We start from the raw sequence: 18431 nt of genomic DNA, 5'->3' as shown, positions 1-18431 counted from the left end.
CTGATGCCTCTTTGCCACATCTCTTGAAAGAGACACTTGACCCTTATTGTGAAAGGAGTCAGAAATCCCATAGGGTCAAACATTTTAGCTGATGACTGCAGGACACTTCTTTTAGAGTTTTTCCTGTTTTGAAAAATGTCCATTAGATGCTTGAAATCAAAGACAAAGTCGTCTGTCTCTGGTCTCCACACAAGACCAAGCACTTTCAACACACAGCCGTGCGCTTCAGTTTCCTGTGCAAGCTCAAACTCTCCTTGCGTCCACTTGGTTCTCAGCTCAGGAGAATTGGTGGTCCATTTACACAAGTTCATGCTAGCCGCTTCCAATATTTCCTTTGCTTCTGTTGTGACCACATAAGCCCCTTCAGCATCTCTGGTACTAGCTATAAAATCGTCCACATACAAAGTGTCCTTCAGAAGGTTAGTAGTATGTGGATGGCTTTCCTTGTATTTCTCCAGGTGCTTTCTGATGGTGGCTGCCAGCAGGAATGGGCTTGATGACACCCCAAATACCACACGAGTCATTCTGAGGGTGCACTGTTCTGTGTCTTCAGCTTCGGGTGGCCCTGTCAACCAGAAAAATCTCAGAGCATCTCTATCCTCTTCTGCGACTGAGATCTGTAGGAAAGCCTTAGTTATGTCAGCCAAGAATGCAACTGGATGCAGCCTGAACTTTATTAAGACGCTCAGAAGATCTGGGTTTAGATTTGGGCCCGTGAGGAGACAGTCGTTGAGTGAGGGAAAGCCATCCTCATGTGACGAGGCATCGAATACAACTCTCAACTTGGTTGTGACTTTATCTTCTCTGATTACTGCATGGTGAGGCAAATAATATTCAATGTTGCTGTCATGGACTCCTTGAGACTGCTTGGGCTCAGGGGCTCTTTCACATATTCCTTGTTGCAGGTAGTCCTGTATCACTTCGTTATATCTCCTGAACAAGGACACATCACCTTTAAGCTTTCTTTTGAGATTCTCAAATCTCTTTTGAGCAACTCTCTTGTTGTCTGGGAGTTTAGGCGCATCTGCTCGCCATGGCAACCCCACCACATAGTGACCCTCTCTACTTTTCAGTGACTTGTCGAAATGCTGTTGAGCTTCAGCATCTTCAGCCTTCTGCTCTGGTTTATGAGTGATACCCAGGGATTCTATTTCCCAAAATGCTTGTAGTTGATCTGAGACTTGGATAGCTTCATCAATTCCTATTTTCATGCACGAAGCTTCAGTCACGCTTGACATTGGAATGGGTCCCTGAACTGTCCATCCAAATACAGTCTCTATGGCAGCCAGGGATTCTGACAGTCTTTCGATCTTTCCTGACACCACCTCCCAGTAGTGATCAGCACCTATCAGAACAGACAGCTCCAAGTCTTCAGCACTGCTTACTGACATGTCAGCTAATGGCAAACCCTTTTCCTTCAGCTGCTGTCTGATCTGTTCTCCTGGTACCTGCATTGTTGCAGAGCTTACTTGTGGTGTCTCAATAGCTTCAATCGTTAAGATTTTTTCCTTGTTAGCCACGTTCTCTAGCACTAGCCTTACAACACTACATTCCATTCTTGTTGGCGCGCTGCTACCAAAGGTATGGAGCTTGATAGTCTCTTTTTTCACCACTGGCAGTCCCAATTCTCTCACATGCTTCTCTGATACAAAGCTCCGCTGACTTCCTCCGTCAATCAGGCAACGTAGCCTAGCTTTTCCCAGTGGTCCACAAGCACATGCCGTTACTGTCTGCAAAAGAACTGTGTTACCTTTTCCTTTGTTTGTTCTTAGCGTGTGTGGAGCCACTGATGATATGACCGCATCCGTCGCCACCGGACTTTCAGTGAGGGGTTCATCATCACCATCTTCGCCCTTATCACACATAGTTGAATAGTGCCTTTGACCACACAAGCTACATGTGATGCCCTTAGCCCGACAGAACCTTGCCACATGCCGCCGCCCAAGGCACACGAAACATCTTCCCAGCTTCCTCAACTTCTCCCTTCGGATACTCAATGAGCTCTCTGTACATTGTCCAGACTTGTGATTTGTGTTATCACAGAATATGCAGCCTTCTATTGTGTTAGTGCTGCTAGCGTGAAGCGCTGCTGCAGACGGTAAATTAGGCTTCCTGAACCGTCTGCTCTCTGTATCTGACTTGTTGTTTCGGTAGTGAGAAGGATGAGTATCTTTATTAATGCCGCTCGCCTTGGTCATGTGCATGGCACGTTCTCTGCTTTCAACTTCCTGCTTTAGAAAGGCGATGAGCTCTGGAACCTTGAACTCATGCTCGGACTTTGTTTCACGTGTATAAGCAAGAGCAAGGTCTTCTGGAATCATCTGGAGCAAAATGGGGCACAATAACCCACCATATGAATTCGAAACAACTCCAAGTGACTCAAGCCCTCTAATCTGGACCTCACACTCATCATATAGCTGTCTCAAGGCAACAATGTCCGTGGATCTCTTGACTGGGGTTAGGTTCAGCAGCTTTGTCATGTGAGCGCTCACTATCAAGTCCTTTCTGCCAAACCTCTCTCTGAGCATATCTATGGCAGCATTGTAGTTGTGCTCAGTTAGCTTTAGACCAGCAATGGCTCTTGCTGCAGGACCCACGAGATAAGACTTGAGATATGTAAACTTTTCAGTCTTGCTCAACTCACTGTTTTCATGGATGGCAGCCTCAAACTGATCCCAGAATTCTTGCCACTTTGATATGTCCCCATCAAATTTATTAATGTAGAGCCTTGGCAACTTAACTGACTGCCTGTTGTTTACACCACTGGATTGCGCGCTCACGTCACTCAACCACGCGCTTCGTTCTGTAGCTGGTCGGGCATCGTCTCTTTCAATAAGCCGTATGGCTCTACTTTTCCAGAGGTTAAGGTGATCGTGATAATCCACACTTTTAATCATGTCTGCCTCCAACTCGTCCATCGGAAGATCTGCTTCAATGTCTTTTTCTAGCTCCTGAAGACTTGCTTCCTTGACCGATAACATGGTCAGCAGCTCTTTTAGACGGTCGCAACTCACGTCATCCTTGCGTGTTTCCTCCTCAAGGGTTCGCAGCAACTTCGTTGTGGATGCTCGTACGACGCCTCGTTTTTGCTTTAGCCTCTGTAGACGCTCCGCCATTCTATTCAGTTATCCTCTTCTAGCAAGTTAGCTACAGCTCTCCGTCGATAAATCCTTTCTTTGTCTCCTCCCGGGTTTCGGCACCAAAATATTGGATTCAGCTGAGGTCGCTTGCGGATAAATGACACTCTCGTCTTCTTTAATCGTTTATTAGGCGTATATACATTCTTACAGCCTTTTGGGTTGCTCAGCCGTATTCACCTCTTTTTCTTTCTTTCTACAATTAACCTTAGCTTGAGCAATGCTGCCACCCTGTGGCCAGGAGTAACTATAGTCTTAACAAACAAATGAACTAATAAACTGTAGTCTCCTTATCTGAACCAACCAATACACAGATAACTAACTATTACCAAACATACAACAATGGGAAGGGACAATAAAAGTCTGAAGGTGAAATTCCCAAGGAAAACAGATGGGATTCCGTACTTCATTAATCACCAGTCAGGATGACAGCTAGACTAAACTGGGAAGGCAGGACAGGTAAGTCTGTGTCCAGCCTTCCTCATTTTTATGTTTTCTTTCTCTCTTGCACACCTTCCTCTGTCTTTAGTTCTACGTTTTAAACCTCTCTTGATCCCTTCCATTTTCTGTGTCCTCTCCTACATTCCACTGCAGCCACTAAACCCAGTTCACAGGTCCACTACTGAAGAGGGCAGGGCTGGACTGGGACAAAAAAATTGGCCAGGGCATTTTGAGCCAAGACTGGCCCACCAGGTATTGATGGAAAGACGATGAAGACTACAGTGCTTGTACACTGTCTTGTTGGTGTATAGTACTTGTTTAATAAACTTAAACCTACACCACCCTCCCAGTCCTGTTATTCTATACAGTACTTAGTGGAAATCAAAAGGCTGGTGGTTAAGCTCCTGAGCAATGTACAACTTATGATGGGATCCTGAAATGAAGACAGAGAGCAATATAGGTGATACATGGTCTTAATGAATATTAAAATTAATAAATGACAGATCAGAGAAAGAACAACACTTGATGGACTTATTTATATGATCACAGTACCGGTATCTAGAAAACTGTGGGAATATAGTTGCATCATATACAGTACTTACTTAGAGGAACTTCCTGAACAAACAATGAACAAAGTATGAAGGGATCCTGAAGAACAGGACACAGAGGAGCAGAGATGTTAAAATCTATAAATGACAGATTGTGACTGAGTGATATTTGCAGACTATGTTCTCACCACATTGATAAAACGTCACCTTAAACCTCCACTGCAGCAGCATTCAACACAGCAACACAGAATGGTTCCTCAAACATGGAAACCTTTAAAAAGTGAAAGGAGGCAGAGAAAGGTGAGAAAGAATGACACTTGATGGATTTGTTCTCATGATCACAGTACAGGTATCTTTATTCTAGAAAATTAGTCAAATCATGTATTCTATACAGTACTTAAGGAAAAAAAAAGCAGAAAGCAGAAACCATGACAGGCTTCCAAAAATGTATCCTTTAAGAGATCATGAGAGGTTACAGCTGGAAAACGTTTTATCACTAGAATTAGCAGGATTTTCAGTTTCTCCTACAGTCCCCCTCCCTCTACCCAACTTAGTCAATTCACTTACTGACCTGTTTTTCAAATCAGATACTCAAACCAGACTTTTGACTCTGCACCTCACTGGAAGAAATTATTGCGTCCAACACTACCGGCATGATTCTGCTTAATGTTGGCTGCAAAATGCCGCATATGTCTCCAATCTCCTGTTAAAATTACCCAGAGGCCAAGAATCCCAGAGTAGACAGGGTCTGGATGTGCACTGGGATTGCCTTGGTGCGTTTTGTCTCTCGCTCCAACATGGGTGGCAAATTGCAGCATAAATTCAACAGGATATTTCTGGGTAAGCGGTACCTGCTGAGAACCCACTCTGTGCTCTCGCTGAGCAGATCAGCACGCTCTTTGAAAACCTGCTCCCTGCAGAGCCCACAGTTCTCCACATGCTCCAATAGCCCAAGATAAGCCATGGCACCGGAGTTTTCTTTTCAGGTTGTCCTGTCACTACTGTCTCTTATAACCTGTTTCACCAATTATTTAAATTATATACTATAGCATTAATTGAGAACTTTTATTAGGTAACATGTGAGGTTTGAGATTGCTGAACATTGTAACTTTCTCAGTTTCTTACTTGTAGTTTCATTGTTCTACCACTAGGTTTTCTGCTTATGCATGTCAAGAATGGTGCTTAAATGTACACATTTTCCAACGCATAAGAACAAGTTGATAAATCCCATACTTTGCCTAGGAATGTTCGTACGCACACATTATGCACACTTCTGTGGCCGCTGGAGACAATAGACGGGACAAATGTTCTTAATACCGACGATCCTGATACAGCATATTAAAGTATTCCAGAGAAGACAAACAGAAATAAAGATCAAAACCCCTGGCCCACAAAAATTATACTAAAGTTACTTTTAACTTATAAAGTTAATACTAAAGTCTATAAAACATAAAACTAAACTATAAGTGATACATTAAAAACCATGGTGATACCAACAAAAAGAAATATTATATGTTCAGAAACCCACATAATAAGGAAGAGTAAATACAATTACTAACTGACCATTAACTGTAAGTGCAATCTGGGGAGATTCCAAAAGGACATGGGGAGTTTTAAATAAAATCCTTAACAGAGGTCAAAGATCTTTAGTGCTCCCAGACACAGAGAATAGCAATTTTCCTCAGCTCATTGATAGTTTAAATAACTATTTTGCCTCTGTTGGTCAAGAACTCACATAAAATCATGTATGCCCAGGGAAATTGTTATAGTAACTACCTTTCAGGCCACTATGTGCCCTCTTTTTTAATGAAACTCACTGATATTACTAAACTGAATAGAATGAACAATAATATGAAGAATACATGTACAGCTGCGGCTGGTGGTGTACAGTATTTAGCAAAATCTTGTTAGCAGTTACACATTTCATTGTAATTCCGTTCGCACATTGCATTCATCTATCACTATTCTATGGTGTTGTGCCAAAAATGATTAAAATTGCAAGAATAATTACAATTTACAGATCAGGGGACACAATAATATCAGTAATTATCATCCAATTTCTGTTTTACCAACTCTATCCAAGGTACTGGAGAGAGTGGTGTATAATAGACAAAGAGAATATCTGGATAAAATGCATATTCTATCCAGGTCTCAGTATGGTTTCAGAAAAAAGAGCTCAACTGGTGTGGCTATTCTAGACCTCATTGAAAAGATTAATGATGCTGTTGAAAGGGAGATTGTGGAGTTTGCACTTTTTTGGACCTTCAGAAGGCTGTAGACAGAGTTGACTTTAAAGTCCTATGGGGGAAGTTGCATCATTATGCCACAAGAGAAACTGGTTCAAAAGTTATCTTCATGGTAGGCAGTAGTATGTGAGCATAAATAATAAAAAATCTCAAAACAAGAACCTTAAAAATGGGGTCCCTCAAGGATCAATACTAGGGCCAATACTATTGTTTATACTGATGACTTCAAGTACGCTGTATTAAGTTCCTTGGGGTCATAATTGATGAGTCCTAATATTTTAAACTTCACATATAACAATTAATATCCAATATACTGTAGATAAATATGTCAGTCTTTTTTTTTTTTTTTTTAATAAGACACACCTTCCTTTAACCACACTACTTACGGAGCCAAACATTAATTACTGTTATGTTACTTGGTGTAAAACCTACCCCAGTTATAGAGTTAGAAAGCCTTCAAAAGAAGATGCCCCCACAATGCCTGTTTGATGCACCAAATCATCCATAAAACTAACTCGAGACTGTTTGAGCTTGTTCCAGTTTGTAGTCGTCAGCACGAGTATGATACCAGAAAATAATTCTAATCATAAACTGGACTTAAAAGTACCAGCTTGTCCCTTGCATGCAGGGGACTGCAGATCTGGAGTGAGCTTGATGAGAGTTTAAAAATGGTGAAGTCCATCTTCACCTTCAAAAAAAAAAGGCTAAAAATTAAACTGTTTCTTATATACTGAGCTGGAACCACAGAACAACTGCTCGACAGTGAACTGACCATCCATTTTATTGCTGTCTCATTGACTGATGATGAACTTGGTTATTGGAGTAATTAACAGAGAAAATGGTTGAGTGATGATGAAAAAAACAGTTAGTTGCAGCGCTACATTTACTTAACTACAATATATAACTATTATGTACATCATACACTTACATGTTACAAGCTTCTGTTGGTATGAATGGAGTCCATCATTGTCTATTGTCTATAAATGTTCACTGTAGTACATTATTTTGTTTTTTATGTTCTGTTTTGTATTGTTTTGTTTTGTATTTATCCATGCTCCCTTAAACAAACTTTAAATATTGTAGCTTCCATATTATTGATTCTGGCTATCAGCCCGGTTCTTTATCAATTATTGACCCTTTTTTTTTTTCTTTTTTTTTTTTTTTTGAAGAAATAAATATCTACAATACAGATTTATGTCAAAAAAGAAAAAGTCAGACTATTTAATATCTAAAAAGAATAAACCAAGTTAACACTCTTTGTCAGCTCCACATAAACAATGTAAAGGAAATGACTCAGATCAACAGTATGTTGAAAACTGATCAGAATTACAGCTCTGGCTTGAAAAAGCTAAATAATGCATCACTTAATATAAATGGTAAATGGTCTGTATTTATATAGCACTTTACTGTGCCTCAAATGACACCCAAAGCACTTTACATTATACATCACATTCAACCAAGAATGCAATAAAATAAACACTGACTGCTGTATTGTGTGTAAACTTTCTAGGATTTTTAGCCCCCACCCCCACCCTCCCTCTACCACATTTATTCACCTGAATAAATGACCTGTTGTTTTTCAAGTCAGTCAGTCCAAGGCTTTTGACTACACCTCATGGTCACTTTACATGCAGTTCAAATCTGTAGTGATGAAGATATCTTTGTGCTAAATCTTTGTTTTGTAAACATTAGATGCATTTAACACAAGATCGACCAAGATGGTCATTTTGACAGTTGTAAAATTTACATTCAATTAATTAAAAAAATAAAAATAAAATCATAAAGGCTTGCTACTCCTCGACTTTTCCTGAAACTATGTGGATAAATAATAGAAGTAGTTTTGATATTTAGTTTGAACAGAGAAAATATGATCATTTCTGCCAATTTTGGCTATAGGTGGTCATTTTGATCCAACAGGGTTTTTCCGCTCTATTTTTAGATCCCCATCGTTCTGAATCAGATAATATAGAAGTATTCTGTAAAGAGTGGTATGCAGACAAGTGCACTGAGACACACAACTTCATGGGGTTTCTGCAGAGGAATATCTGCTGAGTTGTGGATGAAGCAGCACATGCTTGTGGAAAAAAGACAATAATAGTTATACTGTAATGCCAATCTACACTTTTTACTGAAGCTAAAACGGCTTTGCTTCACTTTTGCTTTTTTTTCCCAGTTTTGTGCTGCAGCCACTTCTAGACTTCATAGAATAAAACAAAATTTCTCCTCTGCTCTCTCCATGAAGCACATATACACACCTGTGTTTATAGGTGAGCTAACTGCTAATTTAATGAGCTGCTAACAGTGACCAGACAGATACAGCAGGAATATTTTAACCAGCAGGAGGAAAACTCCCAGCTGGTCAGCAATGAACTCTCCAGCATCCACAGAAAGCAGGAAGTTATTCCATTGATGTGATGACTGAACTGAATTAAAAGTAGCTGCACATCAGAAAGACCTCCAGAGAAAACTCAAACCCACTCACAAAAGAGACATGAAGCAGAGTAGTGAGTAGGATGCGTATTCCTCCGCGCAAGGATGTAGGTCTGTCCTTTCATCCATTACTTTTTTTGGTCTTTCCAATACAGACATTAGAGCTTTTGTGTTTGGGAAATTCTCCCCAACACAAGCACTGCAAAGCTAAACCTTTCAACACAAGAAAAACACAGAGCATTACTTCATGTATACAATTTTACTTTGCAAAGGAGTGTATGCACCATACGAGTATGATACACACACTGAGTTGTACAGAGCTTTTACAAGACATTTATAGGGGAGGTTCATGAAGTCCTTCCCCTGCACATGGAAAACTACAGAGTTACAGAAAGTTTACAGGTTTTAGCATTCTCTATCAAGATAAGGTATAGGGAGTCAGTGGCACAGTGATCTTTTCTTCCTATCGTGGTTCGGCCTTGGTTCCCGAGCACACAATCACTGAGGAAGAATGCAGCTGAATACATTTTCTACTTCTTAGTGATTAAAATGCAATTAGTACAAAATACAAATAAGTAAATACTAAATTGATTACTACAGTAAATGATGATTAGTTCAGAGTCTAATATTGAATAGATATTGATCATGATCAAAGTACAAAAAATAATGATAAGCCTCTTTGATTTTCCTACATTTTGTCATTGTCATGTTTGTCTGTGAAATGTAGTCATGCTCTTCTGACAACAAGCACATACTCATGTCTGTTTATTTGAAGTCAGTAAGCTGCCAAGCACCTGGGTGGAACTGGGTTTTTTAATTCCCATTCGTAGGGAGACCTGATTTACACAATTCTATAACTCTCCTTCAGTTTATATGATGACAACTTTTGTATGTCAGTGCGTTGAGTGTGTAAATATCTGCTGCGACAGCAGAGAGAAACAGATAAAAACTTTGCCTCATTTATTCACTGCAGAGGGCAAAGTGTGAAGCTTACAACATGAGGTCAAAGACTTGGCAAATATCCTATAATGAATGTGTTGCCCTCAAACTTGTTCTCCCCAGTCTGACAAAAGATGAAGGTGCTTATGTGCCACTCATTATTCTGAGGTCTTCTTGAGGTCACTGTGAGTTAATTAAGAAAAATAATAGTTAATTATTTGGCCTGTTTACCTCTGAATTGGGACTTGATGAAAGGGTCTAGCACATTGTCAAAAATCTTTGATGATTTTTGTGAGAAAAGGTCAGAATGTTACCAAAGGTCAATTTAATATCAATTAAACCAAATTAAGATTCAGCGGGTTGGAAGTCGACACACCTTCCTGCCTTTTCTGCAGACCCAAAGAGACTTCTTTTTATTTACATATATTTTTTCTAAAGCTGTACAGAGAAGTTGTCATCAGCAGGGATGTCCCATATTCCAATGTTACTTAGACACCCACACAGTCCCAGCATCCCAGCACTGTGGAGAAGATAAATCATGATGCCACTGCTAAAAAGCCTTGTCCTTATACAGATAATGATTTTTGCCCTGTAGCTTTGAGTGTGCAATGAAATGTTGAAACGTTTAAAGGAACTTTGTAGTGTTCTAGCTTTAGATGAGCGCTAAAGCCCCAAGCATGAAGGCAAAAGTGTATACACATATGTAACCTATTGATTTTAGGTCAGTGTTTTTTAATAACGTTGTGGCAGCTTTGTCTGATTTCAAAGGAGCTGAAAGGCACGAGGTATATTGCAGCCAAGGTCCTAATGAGATGTTTCTGACAAACTTTCATCCTGTTATGGCTGCTGCCGATTCCTGGCAGCTGTGGTTCGTTGCTGCCGTTGATTGCCTGTGTGGAGGCTCTGTCTGGAGTGGCTGGAGCCGGCACACCTCCGTCCCCGCCCCTCTGATTGGCTTCACTATGGACCAATCAGGCTGCAGCTTGTGAGAGACTGAGGCTGAAAAGGCTGCAGCCTAAGCCAGTCAGGAGGGGGAGAGCCGGAATGGCTCAGGCCGCTTTCCCTCTCACGCTGTGCACTGGGTGTGTGTTGTGGTGTTTCAGTTCAGTTGTGATTAGTTCTGTGTTGGGCTAGGTTAGAGTGTTTTTGTTTGTGACGACGGTCACATTAGTTTATGGATCTGCTGCTTTTTTATTTGGTTTTAGGTTTCACCCCCAGTTGCAGTTATGTTGTGGGTTGCACTGGGTGGATTTCTGGGCTATGTTTGGTTTGTTTTTTCAGCAGGTCTGCTAATCCCAGCACTTGTTTATTTTGTGTATTTTCTGTTACAGGTTTTCACTCGCCGTTCATGGGTTTTAATAAAATGTGCTTATTTTAATTAACCATCTGTCCTCAACGTTTTTTTTTTTTTTTTTGTTGCACCCAACCATACCCCTTATTTTGGGTCGTAACAAGTGGGGGCTCGTCCGGGAGCCTTTCTTTCTACCACCTGGAAGGTTCCCTGGAACATTGTTGGGGATGACTCAGCCATTTTTGTCTTGTGGACGCGGGTGATGTCTGTTATTGTGAAGGGCTTCCATCCGGCTACTTCCGGTGGAGACCGTCAGGCAGGTCTCCTGCCAAGGGGTGAGTTCTCTCCGTTTTGGAGGTTGACATCTGGCAGCCGATCTGGCTCCGTTGGGAGTGTGTGTGGGAAGGTTGAGGTGTCAACTGAGCTTTCTGTTGTGCAGCTTTGGTGCGGGCGCTCTTGCCTAGGGGCGACCCCTTTGTGGGAAGAGGAAACTCGTCTGTAGCTGTCGGGCGGGTGAAGCAGGAAAGTGCCTGTAGTTCTCCCCTGATGCGCCATCACTTTCTTTAATCTGGCCCCCTGGTGGGGGTGAAGAAAGTGTGTGGTTACGAGTGGCAAGCTGCGTGTGTTCAGACACCTCTCCCTGTTTGACGGCGTCTGCTCGCCTCCTGAGTAGGGCTGCCTGTGGTGCCGGTGTTCTACAACGTGGAGGTGAACTCACCATCGGCCCTCTTTCATTTTCAGTGGCTGGATGGTTTGCTTTTGTTTATAGTGTGTGTGTGTGTGTGTGTGTGTGTATTTCGTGCACATTGCGGTGGTGGCTGTGTGAAACCCCACCGCTACGTTACCCGTCTGTGTTTTGTGCGCGTTGCGGCGGTGGCTGTGTGATACCCTGCCGCTTCGTCACTTGTGTATGTGCTTTGCGCACTGTTGTGTGATCTGTGCACCTTCCGTTGAGGTAGTGGCTGTGTGATACCCTACCTTTTGGTTGTGTGTGAGAATGAGCTGGGCCTTCTTTTTTTTCCTTTTTTTTTTTTTTTTTTTTTTTCAAAATCCTTTGAGAGGAGTTTGAAACTTAAGGTGGGGTGTGTTACGGCTGCTGCCGATTGCTGCAGCTCATTGCTGCCGTTGATTGCCTGTGTGGAGGCTCTGTCTGGAGTGGCTGGAGCCGGCACACCTCCATCCCCGCCCCTTTGATTGGCTTCACTATGGACCAATCAGGCTGCAGCTTGTGAGAGACTGAGGCTGAAAAGGCTGCAGCCTAAGCCAGTCAGGAGGGGGAGAGCCGGAATGGCTCAGGCCGCTTTCCCTCTCACGCTGTGCACTGGGTGTGTGTCGTGGTAATCACCTTTGTGTGTTGTGGTGTTTCAGTTCAGTTGTGATTAGTTCTGTGTTGGGCTAGGTTAGTGTTTTTGTTTGTGACGACGGTCACATTAGTTTATGGATCTGCTGCTTTTTTATTTGGTTTTAGGTTTCACCCCGAGTTGCTGTTATGTTGTGGGTTGCACTCGGTGGATTTTTGGGCTATGTTTGGTTTGTTTTTTTTCAGCAGGTCCGCTAATCCCAGCACTTGTTTATTTTGTGTATTTTCTGTTACAGGTTTTCACTCACCGTTCACGGGTTTTAATAAAAAATGCTTATTTTAATTAACCATCTGTCCTCAACGTTATTGTTTTTGTTGCACCCAACCATACCCCTTATTTTGGGTTGTAACACATCCAAATACCATAAATTTACTCCTTTTTTCACATTGATCTGTTTCAGTGCTCACTCCACTGAATGCTTATTTTCCAGATACCCCTTTTCAACCAAAGCACTTCCAGTGCTGGTTCATGGCTGATGCTAGGGCCAGTTTCAACAACCGGTGAGCCACAACAGAGCCACCTCATTTTGACACTTTACTAGTCTTCTTCAATACATGTTTGACCTTCTCTTAAATGTCGTCTGTAAAGGATAATTGTTAAGGACGACTGTTTAATTTCACAGAAATAACAACAGTTTACCATGTTTGACTAGTTTTCCCAGCAAATAAATATCTTAATATCTAGATGTAAAACAGTATTTTAGACACATGGCTATTTGTGAACGCTTTCAGCTAGAGCTATATATATATATATATATATATATATATATATATATATATATATATATATATATATATATATATATATATGGGTCATTTCAGAATTATGGGTGCATTTAATGTCTCTGAGAAAAGTGTTTAGTTAATTCCCCTAAAAAAATCATGTTCTGGATTTGTTTTGATTAATATCAATAATTATGTTTAATATTCACTAATAATAATGCTTGCCATTTATTTTTGGCACAATTTATATATAAAATATTTATTTCAATATTCCCACCCCACCAGTTATTGGCTGTCTTCAGCTTATGAGTCACTTATTCAACTTTAATTAACGTGAAAAAATTCCATATAATGTACAGTTTTTTGTGCTTAATCATTTAATAGCTGTACAATTATTTGCCTAGAGTACTTATTTTCTGCATTAAATTAGATTATGACATTAACAAAATATATTTTCTATCCGTCCTTGGGATGAGGTCAACTCTATTATCTCTGTTCCAAAATCACATAAAAAAACTATAGCGTTCAAATAAAAACATGTGACCTGCACCTAGTGATGTCATTTCCTGTCACAGAGATCTTTTGGAGGGAACAATGGTATGTTTCATTTCTTCTCTTATTAATTTGTACAAAATGTTGCGAATACACCCACAGTAGATTAATTATGCGTCAAATCTGTTATTGTGATATTGTAGTTCTCTTGTTCCTTTTTTAAAAAATGATATGATGAAAACTCATCAAACTCTGCTTTTATGCATGCTATTTTCTATCTAGTTTTAAGCTAATATGTGGAGTTAAGGGACAAAAAGGTGGAAAATGTCAACTCTGTTACTGTCAACTCTGTTAATGGTTTAAAGCTTTTAACAGTAACAGAGTTGACAGTAATGAACACAGTGAAATGTTCTCAGTTTTAAGTATTTTGTTTTAGTTTATATATTTATTGTGGATTCTGGGTAATTTTATCTAAAAGGTTACATTTGTATAATAACATTCCCAGTTAAATAAAGTCATATTTTTTGTTGTGAGATGTAGGTGAGATGAAGTTGTCAGCAGCAGAAAGGCAGCGACAATACAGGGCACGGCGAGATGCCGACCCTGTAAGGAGGGCAGCAAATTTGAAAAAAGACAGGGAAAGATGGCGCAAAAGGAGAGATGCAGGCCTGGTGAGCACAGTAGCTGATCTAGATGAAAGGAAGAAGCGATACCAGCGGAGGTATTGGAGAGAGGCTCAGCATAGGTGTAGAGCAAGAAGAAAGAGGCCTTTTGAGACACCACCATCAAGTCCTGAACCAGACCCTGAACCACAGATATATAGGTTAGATTGGTTAAATAACTTCATAGATCCTGGAGTTTATAATTTCAGTACAGTAAGACATAAATGAATTGAATGTGTAGTTATTTGATTATTAGAATTATTATCATAGTATGTAGATATATATTACAATACAGAAAGAAAATCTTGAAAAATACAACTGCTGAGTAAGCTGATAAGCAGTAATTGAAATCCTGATAGACTGCATAAAATTACATTTGTATGCTATATTTTTTATCATTTCAGACAACAGAGGTCAGGACGGAAAAAACTAAAACGGGAGAACTCCAAATTATACAAGGAAATTGAAAGATTAAAGATATTGCTGAAAAAACAAACAACTGCTGTCCGAAAATACCAGAAGAGAGTGTCACATCTGTCTGACTCTCCTCGCTCAAAAACACAGAAACAAATAGGAAGACATAAAGTCCCTGCTGAGATTTAAAGAACTCTCCTTCTTCATAATGCATTGATATCTAATATCAGACAAAAATACCAAGACACCAAAGTGGAGAGAGTGCGTCAGATGATAAAACACATTGTGTCAGGAAAGATCATAAAACATTACAAACTACAGAAAGCCACATATACCTCAATTGGTTTTTCAAGAAAGCGATCTGGTAAGATAAACCAAAGTGGACTGTTTTGTCAGAGGAGAAAATATTGTTCAACTTAAAGCAAGCTCCAAAAGAAGGTACAGGATTTTTTTCCTAAGAGATGATGTTAGCCGCTTGACTGCAGGAAAGAAACAAACCATAACAAGGGATAAAGTAAAAATGCAGAAAAGGTTTCTGAATGATACCTTAAAAAATCTACATTGAAAGTTTCTTCTTGAAAATCCATCAAATCAGCTGTCATACACACTTTTCTGCTGCATGCGCCCTTTTTGGGTTGTCCACCAATCCATTTCTGACAGAGAAACATGTCTCTGTAAAATGCATGAAAACGTATCTTTCCTTGCACAGAAGCTTCATAAACTCCAACTTCTTGAAACTACTGATTTGGAAGGTATTGCCAACTCGATATGTTGTGACCCTGCAAGCAAAGAATGCATGTACAACGAATGTGCAAAATGCTAAAGTAATATCTATCAGCTCAACCATGACTATGATGCTGAGACTCCAGTAAGATTTATTCAGTGGACAACTGAACTGGGAGAAAGGAAGAAGAAAACCAAAGAAAATGAGAAAAAAAGTGACAAAGAATCACAACCAGTTAGAATGACTGTGAAAAAAGAGATGGAGAGTTCTGTAGGAGATATGATTGATATGTTCCAGAATCAGCTGAGAGTTTTCACAAGACATCAGTTTAACGTAAAAACACAATACAGTCACTTCCGTGAGCTTAAGAAATGCATGAAATCTCATGAGTGTTTGATTCACATAGATTTTTCTGAAAATTATGCTTGCAAACTGTCAGCTGAGATTCAGGCTGTACATTTTGCATCCTCTCAGTAGCAGGCAGCTCTGCATACAGGAGTCCTTCATGTTGGTGAAACAGACAAACATTTGTGCTTCACGACTATCTCAGCATCAAAAGATAAAAGTCCATTTGCCATATGGACACATATGTCTCCCGTGCTAGATCATGTGAAAACCCACCATCCATCTGTCAATGTGACTCATTTCTTTAGTGATGGACCTTGCACCCAGTATCGCCAGAAGGGTAACTTCTATATGTTTAGCACAGAGCTGTTTAAGAAGGGCTTTAAGGCAGGCACATGGAACTTCTTTGAAGCATGCCACGGGAAAGGTGCACCAGACGGAGTTGGTGGGGCTTTAAAAAGAACAGCTGACAGACTGGTCAGTGAAGGAAAAGACATTACAAATGCCAAGCAACTGTATGACAATCTGTTGAATGTCCAGACTTCTTTACAGTTGTAATATATTGAGGAGGAGGATGTGAACAAAGCTGTGCAGAAGATGCCCAAACTACTTCAAGTGGTTCCTTCTACAATGCGCCTTCATCAAATGATCACTCAAGCACCAGGGAAGGTCATCTACAGAGATGTCAGCTGTCCCTGCTCAACTCAACAGATTCTTGACTGTACATGTCACAACACACAGAGGTTTGAATTTGATGTTCAGCCTGTCCATACGGTTACAGCTGAGGAGGAACAGAACACAGGTGAAATCAAGTGGGACAGTAAAGACGTGTTTGAACAGTGGTGTGTCATCAAATATGATAACAACTTTTATCCTGGGACCATTGCTGAGGTCAGTGAGACACATGCAAAAGTCACATGCATGCACAAGGTTGGGAAAAATCGATTTTACTGGCCAGCCCGTGAGGATACTTTGTGGTATCCCTTTGATGACGTCTTCAGAATCATCCCACCACCAACCCCAGTGACAGGGCGTCATGTTGAAATAAACAAAGAAATATGGGATAAAATCAACAATGATTAATTTTTTGAGGGAGTGAGGGAGGTTGAAGTTGTTGTTGAAGTTGTTTTGAAATTGATGAGGTTATAGAGTTATGTACGAGTTAGGATGAAATTATTTTACATTTAAAAAGGTTTTAAAAGTTTCAGTGTGACTGTTTTGTTTGTTTTTTACATATAGTTTGTCAACTCTGTTATTCATGTCAACTCTGTTAACATCAACGTCAACTCTGTTTGCTTAAGATTTTGTTTAAAAAGAGTTTCAATAAATACATTTAATTGTTAACAACTTGACCAGAATCTTTGTCATGACTAATAGTCTCAGTACATGAAATTTCAAAGTATTTCATTGATGTTTAACACTATATTTAGGGCAAATGTAAGCTGTCATAGTAACTTTTCATTTAAATGTGTTGATGTTTTTACTGTGGTAAAATCAATTTTTAACTTAGAAGACTTAAAATTGAATAAATAGATGTAAAGACACAAGCTCTTTTTGGGAAGACATGGTTTAAAATCATATCACATTTGAGTATTGTAAATATTTGACCCAACTTGTCTATAACAGAGTTGACCAATTTAGCTATTCAGGCATTGCTTTTCATATAAAATAAATTAAATCTTACAGAATTAAGCTCAGCAAATCCTGTGAATGTTAAATTAAAAGCATACTCTATGAGAATGTAAAGGTTTTAATAGAAATGCTCACTCTAAGTTTTTTTTTTAGTCAAATGTCAAAATGTAACAGTAATTCTGAAATGACCCATAAATATATATTTATATATATATATATATATATATATATATATATATATATATACACGTTTTTCACAAGAAGCGGCTGAGTGGACTGTTTCCTTGTGACACGTTGCCAAGGCAACCGGCTCTGACAGAGAACCTGCAGCTCCACCAAATCAGTGGAAGGAAGGGAGATGATTGCTTAATCTTATGTTGCGTGACACAAAGATCATTTCAGAGGGTGGGTGCAGCTCTTGCAGCTTGTGTGTGTCCAGAGGATGATGCGATATTTTGTTTCAAACAGTCAAAGTCCACAGATAGTTTCCTAAATCTTATTTATTGCAAGAAATATTATCCACCATTCAGTCTAATCATTAAATGTGTATTAATCAAGTAAGTCTATCCTAAATTGTTTTTATAATGTTATCCACCATTCACTCTGTATCAAGTAAGGTAATCAAGACAAAAAGACAGGCGACGGCCTTTTTAAAATTTTATGCAACATTGCCGTTGATCGTGAGATTTCATAAAGATACTGGCATGTCCATAGTGACGTTTGAAGGACGGAGATTTAACGTTTGTGGACCCTGACCACTGCTGGTTGGGACGTTGCCGGACGACAAAATGTTGGTCCATTCTCGTCTCTCCTGGACTGGCGGAGCCCAATAAGCCTGCACTTGCTTTCACAGCAATGCGCGTCACTGACATGATCTGGCGTGTCCAGAGCCCGTTGAGTTTCTGTTGCCACGGTTGCCAACTACCGTTTAGTCAGCACAATAATTTACAACAATAAGTCTATTTGACCGGAGCTTCTTTAATAGGTTTCCATTATCACTTTTTAATGGATACCCTCCAGCCAATTAGAATAGAGTATTCACCCAGA

At 39.9% G+C, this 18431-nt stretch overlaps 1 long non-coding RNA gene across 1 annotated transcript; it reads right to left on the bottom strand.

Annotated features, from left to right (window-relative positions):
- Positions 1 to 1417: 1417 nt before the first annotated feature.
- Positions 1418 to 17816, bottom strand: LOC121644382. The gene is made up of 3 exons (XR_006011270.1): positions 17721 to 17816; positions 8960 to 8966; positions 1418 to 1428 (listed from the first exon to the last, which is right to left on the bottom strand). It is a non-coding gene; the product is annotated as an uncharacterized LOC121644382 (long non-coding RNA).
- Positions 17817 to 18431: the final 615 nt, after the last annotated feature.

The sequence above is a fragment of the Melanotaenia boesemani genome, chromosome 8 (assembly GCF_017639745.1).
Source record: "Melanotaenia boesemani isolate fMelBoe1 chromosome 8, fMelBoe1.pri, whole genome shotgun sequence".
Taxonomy (NCBI): Eukaryota; Metazoa; Chordata; class Actinopteri; order Atheriniformes; family Melanotaeniidae; genus Melanotaenia; species Melanotaenia boesemani.
Note: the sequence above shows the minus strand (reverse complement) of the source record. Positions and strands in the feature narration are given on the sequence as shown.